The sequence below is a fragment of the Trachypithecus francoisi genome, unplaced genomic scaffold (genome assembly GCF_009764315.1).
Source record: "Trachypithecus francoisi isolate TF-2019V2 unplaced genomic scaffold, Tfra_2.0 Lachesis_group21, whole genome shotgun sequence".
NCBI lineage: Eukaryota > Metazoa > Chordata > Mammalia > Primates > Cercopithecidae > Trachypithecus > Trachypithecus francoisi.
In genome coordinates this window covers 18,838,353-18,852,854 of record NW_022681467.1, presented here as the reverse complement: position 1 = coordinate 18,852,854, position 14,502 = coordinate 18,838,353, and positions in this window count along the sequence as shown.

The window sequence follows — 14,502 nt, the reverse complement described above, 5'->3', positions numbered from 1 at the left end:
GACACAGACTGGCAAACTGGATAAAGAGTCAAGACCCATCAGTCTGCTGTATTCAGGAGACCCATCTCACATGCAGAGACATCATAGGCTCAAAATAAAGGGATGGAGGAAGATCTACCAAGCAAATGGAGAACAAAAAAAAGCAGGGGTTGCAATCCTAGTCTCTGATAAAACAGACTTTAAACCATCAAAGATCAAAAGAGACAAAGAAGGCCATTACATAATGGTAAAGGGATCAATTCAACAGGAAGAGCTAACTCTCCTAAATATATATGCACCCAATACAGGAGCACCCAAATTCATAAAGCAAGTCCTTAGAGACTTACAAAGAGACTTAGACTCCCATACAATAATAATGGGAGACTTCAACACTCCACTGTCAACATTAGACAGATCAACGAGACAGAAAGTTAACAAGGATATCCAGGAATTGAACTCATCTCTGCACCAAGTGGACCTAATAGACATCTATAGAACTCTCCACCCCAATCAACAGAATATACACTCTTCTCAGCACCACATCACACTTATTCCAAAATTGACCACATAATTGGAAGTAAAGCACTCCTCAGCAAATGTAAAAGAACAGAAATTATAACAAACTGTCTCTCAGACCACAGTGCAATCAAACTAGAACTCAGGACTAAGAAACTCAATCAAAACTGCTCAACTACATGGAAACTGAACAACCTGCTCCTGAATGACTACTGGGTACATAACAAAATGAAGGCAGAAATAAAGATGTTCTTTGAAATCAATGAGAACAAAGATACAACATACCAGAATCTCTGGGACACATTTAAAGCAGTGTGTAGAGGGAAATTTATAGCACTAAATGCCCACAAGAGAAAGCTGGAAAGATCTAAAATTGACACTCTAACATGACAATTAAAAGAACTGGAGAAGCACGAGCAAACACATTGAAAAGCTAGCAGAAGGCAAGAAATAACTAAGATCAGAGCAGAACTGAAGGAGATAGAGACACAAAAAACCCTCCAAAAAATCAATGAATCCAGGAGTTGGTTTTTTGAAAAGATCAACAAAATTGACAGACCGCTAGCAAGACTAATAAAGAAGAAAAGAGAGAAGAATCAAATAGACGCAATAAAAATTGATAAAGGGGATATCACCTCCGACCCCACAGAAATACAAACTACCAGCAGAGAATACTATAAACACCTCTACGCAAATCAACTAGAAAATCTAGAAGAAATGGATAATTTCCTGGACACTTACACTCTCCCAAGACTAAACCAGGAAGAAGTTGAATCCCTGAATAGACCAATAGCAGGCTCTGAAATTGAGGCAATAATTAATAGCCTACCAACCAAAAAAAGGCCAGGACCAGATGGATTCACAGCTGAATTCTACCAGAGGTACAAGGAGGAGCTGGTACCATTCCTTCTGAAACTATTCCAATCAATTGAAAAAGAGGGAATCCTCCCTAACTCATTTTATGAGGCCAACATCATCCTGATACCAAAGCCTGGCAGAGACACAACAAAAAAAGAGAATTTTAGACCAATATTCCTGATGAACATCGATGCAAAAATCCTCAATAAAATACTGGCAAACCGGATTCAGCAGCACATCAAAAAGCTTATCCACCATGATCAAGTGGGCTTCATCCCTGGGATGCAAGGCTGGTTCAACATTCGCAAATCAATAAATGTAATCCAGCATATAAACAGAACCAAAGACAAGAACCACATGATTATCTCAATAGATGCAGAAAAGGCTTTTGACAAGATTCAACAGCCCTTCATGCTAAAAACGCTCAATAAATTCGGTATTCATGGAACGTACCTCAAAATAATAAGAGCTATTTATGATAAACCCACAGCCAATATCATACTGAATGGCAAAAACTGGAAAAATTCCCTTTGAAAACTGGCACAAGACAGGGATGCCCTCTCTCACCACTCTTATTCAACATAGTCTTGGAAGTTCTGGCTAGGGCAATCAGGCAAGAGAAAGAAATTAAGGGTATCCAGTTAGGAAAAGAAGAAGTCAAATTGTCCCTGTTTGCAGATGACATGATTGTATATTTAGAAAACCCCATTGTCTCAGCCCAAAATCTCCTTAAGCTGATAAGCAACTTCAGCAAAGTCTCAGGATACAAAATTAATGTGCAAACATCACAAGCATTCTTATACACCAGTAACAGACAAACAGAGAGACAAATCATGAATGAACTTCCATTCACAATTGCTTCAAAGAGAATCAAATACCTAGGAATCCAACTTACAAGGGATGTAAAGGACCTCTTCAAGGAGAACTACAAACCACTGCTCAGTGAAATAAAAGAGGACACAAACAAATGGAAGAATGTACCATGCTCACCGATAGGAAGAATCAACATCGTGAAAATGGCCATACTGCCCAAGGTTATTTATAGATTCAGTGCCATCCCCATCAACCTACCTATGAATTTCTTCACAGAATTGGAAAAAACGGCTTTAAAGTTCATATGGAACCAAAAAAGAGCCCGCATTGCCAAGACAATCCTAAGTCATAAGAACAAAGCTGGAGGCATCACGCTACCTGACTTCAAACTATACTACAAGGCTACAGTAACCAAAACAGCATGGTACTTGTACCAAAACAGAGATATAGACCAATGGAACAGAACAGAGTCCTCAGAAATAATACCACACATCTACAGCCATCTGATCTTTGACAAACCTGAGAGAAGCAAGAAATGGGGAAAGGATTTCCTATTTAATAAATGGCGCTGGGAAAATTGGCTAGCCATAAGTAGAAAGCTGAAACTGGATCCTTTCCTTACTCCTTATACGAAAATTAATTCAAGTTGGATTAGAGACTTAAATGTTAGACCTAATACCATAAAAACCCTAGAAGAAAACCTACGTAGTACCATTCAGGACATAGGCATGGGCAAGGACTTCATGTCTAAAACACCAAAAGCAACGGCAGCAAAAGCCAAAATTGACAAATGGGATCTCATTAAACTAAAGAGCTTCTGCACAGCAAAAGAAACTACCATCAGAGTGAACAGGCAACCTACAGAATGGGAGAAAATTTTTGCAATCTACTCATGTGACAAAGGGCTAATATCCAGAATCTACAAAGAACTCAAACAAATTTGCAAGAAAAAAACAAACAACCCCATCAAAAAGTGGGCAAAGGATATGAACAGACATTTCTCAAAAGAAGACATTCATACAGCCAACAGACACATGAAAAAATGCTCATCATCACTGGCCATCAGAGAAATGCAAATCAAAACCACAATGAGATACCATCTCACACCAGTTAGAATGGCAATCATTAAAAAGTCAGGAAACAACAGGTGCTGGAGAGGATGTGGAGAAATAGGAACACTTTTACACTGTTGGTGGGATTGTAAACTAGTTCAACCATCATGGAAAACAGTATGGCGATTCCTCAAGGATCTAGAACTAGATGTACCATATGACCCAGCCATCCCACTACTGGGTATATACCCAAAGGATTATAAATCATGCTGCTATAAAGACACATGCACACGTTTGTTTATTGCGGCACTATTCACAATAGCAAAGACTTGGAATCAACCCAAATGTCCATCTGTGAGAAACTGGATTAAGAAAATGTAGCACATATACACCATGGAATATTATGCAGCCATAAAAAAGGATGAGTTTGCGTCCTTTGTAGGGACATGGATGCAGCTGGAAACCATCATTCTTAGCAAACTATCACAAGAAGAGAAAACCAAACACCGCATGTTCTCACTCATAGGTGGGAACTGAACAATGACATCACTTGGACTCGGCAAGGGGAACACCACACATCGGGGCTATCATGGGGAGGGGGGAGGGGGGAGGGGGGAGGGATTGCATTGGGAGTTATACCTGATATAAATGACGAATTGATGGGTGCTGACGAGTTGATGGGTGCAGCACACCAACATGGCACAAGTATACATATGTAACAAACCTGCACGTTATGCACATGTACCCTAGAACTTAAAGTATAATAAAAAAAAAAAAAAGAATTGGGATGAAGAAGAAATTTATAGGCCATTTGCCCAAGTCTTTGATAGATGAAAGGAGTGACCAAAATCTGGTTAGAGGAGAAAATCAGAGGATGGAGAAGGTGCTATGCCCGGATAGCATAAGTTCAAAGTGGCAATGAGAAGTAAGGTGTATACCAACACACCTGCAAACTCAGAGGCACATGGAGCCAGAGAAAAGAAATGTCACTGCTTTAAGAGGCTTACAAGGAAAGAAGTGCCCTCTGAGGAATTACAGGTTATATTCAAGGCAAGGAGGTGGAAGAAACTCCATAGTGGAAAAACCTTTTCCAAACCTAAATAATGTTCTCAGTGTTCCTGAGAGTTCATCTTTTCCAGCAACCCTATTCATGTGTACCTCATTTAGTCCTTAGTCACCCTCTCTCACTCTCTCACATCCCTAGCAATCACATATTAATCTCTGTGGGCTTCTTCATGATTGTTTTGTCCAATTTTATCTGGTATTAATATTTTTGCATCACATGCCTATCTGAAGACGTTGTCTTCTTTCTTGACCTGAGTGCAGAAATCAGATCATGCCCTCAACAGAGTGATTCCACTAGAATTGCTGCTGATGATCCAGCTGCCTTTTAATTTGATTTAGAAAAATATAATAAAATAAATGCAGAGTCCAAACAAAGAGCAAAAAGAAACCCAAGACCCACTCTGACTTACACAGCTATTAGCATGTCCCTCAGAAAGGTCTGTTTGAACCAAATACCAAAACCCTGAGTTCTTTTGCACAGCTTGTAAGCAAATGTTAGCGTGTGGATTCGATTTACATCTTCCTTGCAAAGAAAGAAAATAGGTTGTGAGGCAGAGGAGAGAGAATAACAAAGATTTATTTTGTAGAAATTGAATCACCACTGCCTAGTTAGAGATGGACTTGACTGATGAGTTTTCCGTGATATCCTCCCAGCACTTAATCTTAGCCAAATATGAATGTGCTGAATTTATTACAGTTGAGTTCTGAAATTAAAAATGACCATCTGTGGCACATGTGTGTGGTACATAGAACAGTAATATATTGTAGGCCAGCCCAACACGAAGCAAAGGATATCATGATTGTGACAAGGTGGGAAACTCAGACACCAAGACAGCTCAGTGAATCTAGTGGACACTGGTGTTGGTCCTCTCTGCAGATATCTGCTTTCTGAAACAATGCACAACATATATGAGATATTTATTAATAATTCCTTCAACATACGTCTATAACAGATGGTGCACTCTAAATCTGGAAATGCAGTTTGCTTCACTGAAACAGAGCAATCCATTGAACAACACCAAATTCTAGAGGAAAAGATCACAAGTGTCAGACAAAAAAAAAGCAGGTTTTGTTGTTGTTTTGTTTTGTGGAGATCAACACTGTAATGAAGCTCAACATGGCAAAGTTGACCCTCTAGAATTTTCATGTGAATGTCAGGATCAAATTAGGAAGTGTGTATATACATTTTTGACATATATATAAATATATATGTGCATATATATACACACATAAATATAGAGCATTTTCATTAGGAAATAGAATGCACCTGAAATTAGCTCTTCCTACAAAGAGAACAGGATTTATATTTTAAGGCTAAAGATGAAAAATCTTAATAGAAAACTTATTTTGTGACTTTTTGTAGAGGAAACCCTTATAGGAAAATAAAAGAATGCATTTGACCAGAAGTGGGAACCACAAAGCATAGATAAACATATTTATTTTGAATGAGTTTATTCATACTTTGGATTATCTGGGTCCAGAGAATAGAAAACAATTAGCTTACAATTGATATCATTATGCCATGTCCTACGTATCATAACAGAAATTAGGCTATCATTTGTGCGGTTTTGGTTTGTGCATACATGACTGAGTTTAGTTCGTTTGGTGAACTGACAGCTAGACAAGATAGTTATTATCAGAGTTCTAAAGTATTAGTGACTTGATAATACCTTCACAGTCCAAATACTGTCCTATTAGTCACCTGGGTCTCCTCATGGGATTCTTAAAAACGTTCTGCAGAATGAAAATTAGTGGACTAGGAATAAAAATATTTCCTTATTACTAGCTGCTCAATACCTTTGATATTGTCAAGTTAGTGATTTTCACACTCAGAATGTTCTGGAAAAAGTCAGAAAGGAAGAGATACCCAGAAAGATGTGACACGCAGTATCCACAGAGCAGAACAAACCTGAATTGCTTCAGTATTTTCATTATTCAATACCCTTTCAATTATAAGTGATTTAAACCCAACTCAAATTGAGCAAAAAATATGAATAGGCTACAAGAAATATAAACGACAAATGAAGCAATAAAAATATTTCATACTTTGAAAGAAATTAAAATTAAAACAATGAACAATGAGATCTTTTTATTTCTGAAATGTGCAAGCTATTGATACAGGTTAAGAGGAATGGTCATTTTCATGCAATATGGTATGAGATGTTTTCAGAGATCAATTTGTCTAGAAAATGATAAAACTTAGAAATGTGTCTTGATGTTTATTTATTCATTAAATAATTTATTGAGTGATCATTATGTGCCAAGCACTTTGTAAAATATCTACCTCTTACAGTGGTTATGATCTATAAGACAAGATACACATTACCAAAAAAAAAGGCGTACTAATAAAGTAAACAATGCAAAACTGCCATTTTGGCAAGCACTGAGAAAGATTTATGTGGACTTTAAAATGCCTATAATAAAGGTAAATTGGGCAGTCCCAGAATTTTGGCAAAATTTCCTAAGGTGCAGTGAGCCTTAAAGAATTGAGTAAGTAAATATTTACTAGTAAATGAAGGGAAGTGGCAGACAAATGTAATAATATGTACAAATAACACAAAGAAGGAAAAGGAATGAAGCATCTAAAGGTCAGTGTATCAGCAGGGTAAGCCATGCTATGTTGCAGTAACAAACAAGCCTAACAGCCTAACATTTCAGTGATTTAAACTACCAAAATTTCTTTCTTTCTTTCTCTCTTTTTTCTCTCTTCTTTCTTTCTTCCTTCCTTCCTTCCTTCCTTCCTTCCTTCCTTCCTTCTTTCCTTCATTCCTTTCTTTCTCTCTCTCTCTTTCTCTTCCTTCCTTTTCTTTTCTTTTTTCTTTTTCCTTTCTTTTGAGAAAGAGTTTCACTCTTGTCACCCAGGCTGGAGTGCAATGACACTATCTCAGGTCACTACAACCTCCACCTCCCGGGTTCAGTTGATTCTCCTGCCTCAGCCTTCGAGTAGCTGGGATTACAGGTGTGTGCCACCACACTCAGCTAATTTTTGTGGTTTTAGTAGAGACAGGGTTTTACCATGTTGGTCAGGCTGGTCTCGAACTCCTGACCTCAGGTGGTCTGCTCACCTAAGCCTCCCAAAGTGCTAGGATTACGGGCATGAACCACCATGTGTGGCCCAAAGTTTTATTTTGTACTCACATTTTATAGCAATTGTGAATTGACATTGCTCTGATCAGCTCTGCTGATCATTCCTCTCACTCTGGATCCATTTGATAAATCAGCCTTTGTCTGGAGTATTATCAGTCACCATAGTAAGACGAAAAGGCTAAAAGGCCTAAAGGTCATTATGTTAAGTGAAATAAAGCAGGCACAGGCATACAAACCTTGCATATTTTCACTTATTTGAGATCTAAAAATTAAAACAATTGAGCTCATGGAGATAGAGAGTAGAAGAGTGGTTATTAGAGGCTTGGAAGGGTAGTGAGGGTGTGGGGGAAGTAGGAATGGTTAATGGATACAAAAAGGATTTAGAAAGAAAAAATAAGATCTAGCATTGAATGGTACAACGGTATGACTATAGTCAAAAATAATTTAATTGTGCATTTTAAAATAACTAAAAGAACATAACTGGATTGTTTGTAATACAAAAGATAAATACCTGAGAGGACAGATGCCCATTTACCATGAAGTGATTATTATGCATTGTGTGCCTGTATCAAACTATCTTATGTACTTCATAAATAAATACATCTACTATGTAACTAAAAAAATAATTTTAAAAAAATCATAATAAGGCTAGTCATGGGACCTCAACAAAAGGGCCCAGGAAATGCATTCTTACTAGGTGCCCAGCTGGAGGAAAATCAGACTCTCAATGAATGGACTAATCATATGTCCAGTGTGACTGGAACTGAGTGGAGGAAATATGAGCCCAAGTGAGAAAACCTGACTTTATTCTATAGCCAATGAGAAATCACTGAAGGCTTTACACTTTCAAGAATTCTTCCTGAGGAGAAAAATTACATAGTTATGTAACATTTAATTTACAAACTGGTTTGTCATAGTAGTGTTTATTAACTTTTTCGAATGGCCAATAAACCTAAGTATTCAACAGCAAGTTCTTACTCAAAAGTCGGTTGCTGTATCTTTATAATAAAATAAGATATAACCAGAAGTAATGGGCTTAGAAAAATGTGACATGAAAAACATATACTAACTGAAAAAGTATGCATAAAATACAGTACAAAATAAGATCTACTTAATTTATCTACTCAATATTTTTAATATGTTAAATATATATTTAACATATGTGCATAAAAACTCTTAGAAGTACTATATAGATTAGATATATTTTATTAGTAATTATTTAAGCAAGAATCATGATGTGCTTGGGTTTTACTTTTGTTGTTGTTGTTTTATTTGTTATTACCTGTGCTTTACTGATGTCTAATTTTCTACAAAGAATGTTATTCCTTATTAGTAGAAATTTTTTAACTGGCCAGGACTCTATTTGCCCTCATTACAAAATAAATACCTTTTTTTTTCTTTTTCCATTAGTAAACATGACTGCACTTTCCGTAATCGCTTGTAAATTGCATAAAAGTTATCAACATGTTGTTTTTCTTCTTGTTTTAAGTCATCTGAACACTGAAAATTGTGTATACATTACCACTAGTTCAGATGCAGTCTCTAGTAAGAGGAAGTTTAACATCTGTTCCCATCTTTTCAATTGCCTCTTGCCATGAGCGACCCCACAACTCAGGTTCCAGATCCATAATTGTTACTCTGAGATAATGAAATGGCAAGTTTTTACCCGTCCAAAGTAACCCAATATTTTTCGGTTCACAATTCTAGAGACCAGTCAAACATTCCAAATTTATCAAGCAATAACGACCTCAGGAGAATCTTCCCTGCCTTCTCTTTTTTGACATTCTTTTGATTATGCTAATAGTATGGTCGTAACCACCAGTAATGATTCAAGAATAATACAGGATATGAGTTCCTGATGCTTTAATAAGAGCATATATATTGCTGAAAAACAGACTGCCTTCTTGTATATTCTTACTCCATCACTGGACATTTTACAGCAGTAAAGTCTCTGATTTTTCAAGAAAACATTTGACGCAAAAACTCAAACCATATTTCAGCTCTTTTTCAGCTTTCAAAAAAGTAAATAATCTATTTAACCAGACTGTGCAGACATTGGCCAAATGTTGGCCCGAACTCTGAGCGTATACCTGGATGGGTTGATACATCTGACACAATTGGGTTACCACAAACCGGGCTGTACATGAAAGGTCTGAAGAAGTTGAAAATTAGCCTGGGGTGGAAATATTCCACCAGAAAGAGTATTGGTGAAGAAGATTTGCACTTCTTGCAGGGATTGTTTTGTAGCTTTGTCGCAAATGAGTATGTTTTTGTGCTTTAAAGGGGAAAAAAAAAATGAGATAAGAGTCTCGTTACAATCCTCGAAATCCAGCATGTTGTTTATCCAGATTACCTCTTTGTGAGTTCCCATCCATGGGGACATTGATAAGTGCCATTTAGCTCTCATGACTCTTCACAGCACTTTGTACACCAAGGGGAAGTCCTAATTAAGGCAATATTTTATAATAAAAAATTGTTATTATTTGTTTCTTCTGTCAAGCTATAGCTGGTGCTTTTTCTCACCTAGAGATCTATTTTGGTCTAGTAAATGCAAGTAGGATTTGAAATAAAATTACGGTCAAACTATGAAAATATGAAGAGTATTTACTGTGCAAGTGGCAGATTATACTTTTTCAACAAAATCATCTTTGAAAACACGGCTAATACCTCTTTGAGAAGTACAACTAAAGCAGCAGCCAGAAATTCTGGGAAATATTCTGCAAACTATGTCCAAAAAAGCGCCAATCGGTGTAAAATAAGATAATTAAAATTTGAGTCAGTAAAAAAAAAAATGGTAGAAAAGGCAAGTCATTAATTACTATTTCTACTTTCTTCATCTTAAGAGAAGATAAAAAGAGCAAAGAAAAACACCAAGAAAGGATTCAAGTCTGATCAACTCCACCAAATATTTAGTTGTTTAGAGGCTACTCTATAAAAACATAGATGTTCTTCCCCAAGTGAGAAAAAAAAATCTATGAGAAACAAAGTCCTTTTACTAGACTCTCTAAAGGGTAATTAGAAATGGGTGAATCTCCGGTGACTCACGCCTGTAATCCCAGCACTTTGGGAGGCCGAGGTGAGCAGATCATGAAGTCTGGAGATCGAGACCATCCTGGCTAACACAGTGAAACCCTGTCTCTACTAAAAATACAAAAACAATTAGCCGGGGGTGGTGGCGGGTGCCTGTAGTCCCCGCTACTGGGGAGGCGGAGGCAGGAGAATGGCGTGAATTCGGGAGGTGGAGCTAGTAGTGAGCCAAGAACGCGCCACTGCACTCCAGTCTGGGCGACAGAGCGAAACTCCGTCTCAAAAAAAAAGAAAAAAAGAAAAAGAAAAAAAAAAAGAAATAGGTGATTCTCAGCAATGTGATAAGGGTGGGGAGATCGTCAGCACCTCCTAGGGACATCAAGGCAAATCCAGGTTGGGCTGGTGTCAGATGCCATTAAGAAGTAGAAAAAGGGCTAAAATCTAGTTATAGTAGTAGAAGTAGTGTTAGGGTATGGCAGGGTCAGGTATCAGGAGAAACCAAGGTCACATCAAACTCTAGTGGGCAGATGAGAGCAACAGGTAGGTATGAATCAAGGCCCTTAGAAGTTATCAAGATGATGAGTACCGGAAGCCAGCACATATATACTGTCTTCTGTGGTTGTTGGAATTGAGATTCTGTTAAGAGTTAGGTCTCCATCTGGATGAGCACAACTTCATAAGGCACAACTCTCCAAGTTTATCTGTCACCAAACACCGTGATTAAATTTAAATTTGGGGGGCCAGGCACGGTGGCTCACGCCTGTAAATCCCAGCACTTTGGAGGCCGAGAGGGGCGATCACGAGGTCAGGAGATCCAGACCATCCTGGCTATCACAGTGAAACCCCGTCTCTACTAAAAATACAAAAAAAATTAGCCGGGAGAGGTGGCGGGAGCCTGTAGTCCCAGCTACTCAAGAGGCTGAAGCAGGAGAATGGCGTGAACCCAGGAGGCGGAGTTTGCAGTGAGCAGAGATCGTGCCACTGCACTCCAGCCTGGGCGACAGAGTGAGACTCTGTCTCAAAAAGAAAAAAAAATAAATTAAATTTTTATTTCCAATAGATATTTCTACCCAACAAGGTAAGTGTAGAAGCCTTCATTGTCTGAGCTTGTCAATTGTATGCCTGGTCTTATCATGGCCTTACCACTGGTCTAAACCAGCTGAACTCTCCTGATTTATGTATTTATATTCATAATTTCCAATAAATTACTTTAGTTTTGCACTTCTCATAACATCCTGTATACGTGTGTATAAAATTAAACTAAAAATCCTTTATGTGATAGTACCAATGAATAATGTCAAGAAAGCTCAGATATCAACCCCAAACTTTTAGAAGATAACATCTACATTACCTATTTCCCTAAAAAACCTTACCATCAGTAATTAACATAAAATCAGAGGCTTCAAGCTGGAAGTTAAGAGATCATCTGTGGCAGTATTTTTAAATGCCCACAAATTTTGAATACTCTTTCTATCAAAAGTGGGATTACATCCCTCTTTCATCCATCTATAAGGGCTTCGGACTCACTTGCAAATGGTCTGAAGATGTAGCACAATTTCTGAGGCTATATTATAGTGGGTAAAGCAGCTTCTGTCTTGACCACTGGGACACATGCTGTTATTTATATCCATGAGCTTAAATGTAAGAACCCCAAATATCTTGAAGAAACTATAATGTGCAGAAGTTGAGGACACAGAAAAAAAATCACATATACATGCTCCAGTGGCAGCCCCAGCTAAGCTCTCAGCCAAGTGCCAGGAAAACCTGAGTGAGGTACCTTGGACATTCAGTTCAGTAAGCCTTCTTTATATGGTTGCAACTACTGTCAATACATAGCTGCAACTGCATGAGACACGCCAAGTGAGAACTACCCAGACAAACCCTTCTGAATTCCCGACCCATAAAAGCTAAGGCAAAATAAAATTTTAAGCCTATAAATTTAGAAGTAATTTGCTATGCAGTGATAGATAACTAACTGATATACCATCTAACCCAAGTCCCTACTCTGGGATGAATCTTTTGGATTAAATGACTCTAGTGCAAGGTATCTTCCTTCACATTAGCCACAAACCAATAGTTTTGGACAACACGATTTTGCTCCTCATGTTAGATCAAAATTTTCATTTCTCTAACTTTAAACCAATATTCTAGACTAGCATTATATGACGTCTTAAACATGAAAGCTTGCCACGTAGACAAAAGCACTCTGTAAATATCTCCTTGGTCTTTTCTCCTGAAGGAAAACAATACCCTTTTACTTCTGGCCTTGCCTCAAAAGAGAATTTTCAAAATTCTGTGTCTTTTTCTGAACATATTCCAATTGGAGAAGTCTTAAAATATAATGTAACAAGTTTGGCACTTTGTCCCATAAATCATCTCACAGAATTTGGTGAAATTGTCTTTTCTATTGCCTCTATTGTACTACACACAATATTTCATTAATGCAACCCAAGATTGTGCTAGTCTGTTTTTTGAACAGCCACATCATACCATTGGCTTATTTTATGGTTGTCATCAAATGGAAATCCCAGACCTCTGCCATCTGTACTGTGGCCAAACAAGCTCACTCCATGCAGCTGACTTTCTGAACCTAAACAGAACTTGAAACTTGTTTCTGCTTAATCTCATTTCAACAGTTTTGGCTCAGTGTGTTGCTGTCAGTTGACTACTTTTATTCTTGAGTCTGTCACTTATAGTTTTAGCCATCTAAGCATCCTCACTTCTAAAGCTCTATCAAAATTATCCATAGAAATACTGAGTCAACAGGGCTAAGAGTACAGTCAGTCAAACTCCATTAGAAAACTACAAAGCCATTTGCCAACACATAGCAGACATATATTTAGACACTAAATATCAACACTTCTATCATTCAATCTACTATTTACGTATGACGTTCTTGCAAAAAATACTGTCACCTGCATTGATGTAATTGAAACAATTGATACGTATTTTATGCATGGAATTTTCTGTTCTCTAGAGGTTCTAACAAAATGAGAAATCATGTGAATTTGGCATGATTTGTCTTGAACAAACGTATGCTAGCTCCTAGAGATTAGCTATATTGTTTTTCAAAGGTTCATAAATCACATGCATGATGATCTATTCTAGAATATTATATTAAGCTGAAAAAGAAAAGACAGTAATCCGATGATAAGTCATCATCACCGTTTTTGAAAGCCAATACATAATTTTTATAGTTCAGACTTCTATCAGAAATCTTCTCTGATACTTCTTTAAAATTAGCATGTAGTTATCTTATACTATTAGATAATACATATTTATTGAATGAACTAATTAATAAGTGAGTGAAAACATACAAGAATCATTCCATTATCCTGCTTTATTTTCTTCATTTCAACATATCACTCTATGGAGGTAATATTTTGTTCACTTTACCTGGAATTCTCTATCTACCCCTTCTCATGAGTATAGACCTTGATCTATCTCAATAATGTATTCACAGTGCCTAAAATATAGTCTAAGGCATACCACACTCACAAAATGGAGACATGTTAAATTAAGGAAAAATATTTAATCCAGGGCTTAGGTCTCAAACTCTGTCATCACTCAGTAGTTTTTTGCTGCCATATTCATTTTACTTCTTCCAGTTAGAAAAAATCTTTTCCTTAATGAAGAAGACTAATTCACAATAGGAGTTCCATTTTCTGTCTGTCATTTGTTAATGTATTTCCAAGAAACACTTACTTTATTCTTATTCTTATGCCAAATATTTTTTCAAAACTAGATGCTTTACTTTAAGTTCCCATGCAAGCAATTTATTTTGGAGGTGACCCGAGGCAGGAAACACTGGGAAGGAAGTTCAGGAACAAGACAGGCAAAAGAAGAATGAAGAGTTTAACTCTTCCATCCAGAACACTCAAGACTGACTCCTTGAATCTTCAGAATTGAAGTAGTCATTCAGGTAGACCTCAAGAGGTTGGTGGCATGACAAATGTTTCAGTGACTTCACATTCAAGCATTTTCCCCACTTTTCCAAACCAAAGTTATGACTGACTTCTCCTCAGCAGATTGACATACATTAAAGTGAAACATCTGTATACATCTGACTCTTATTTCAAATAGAAAGATTCTCATTGTAACCTTT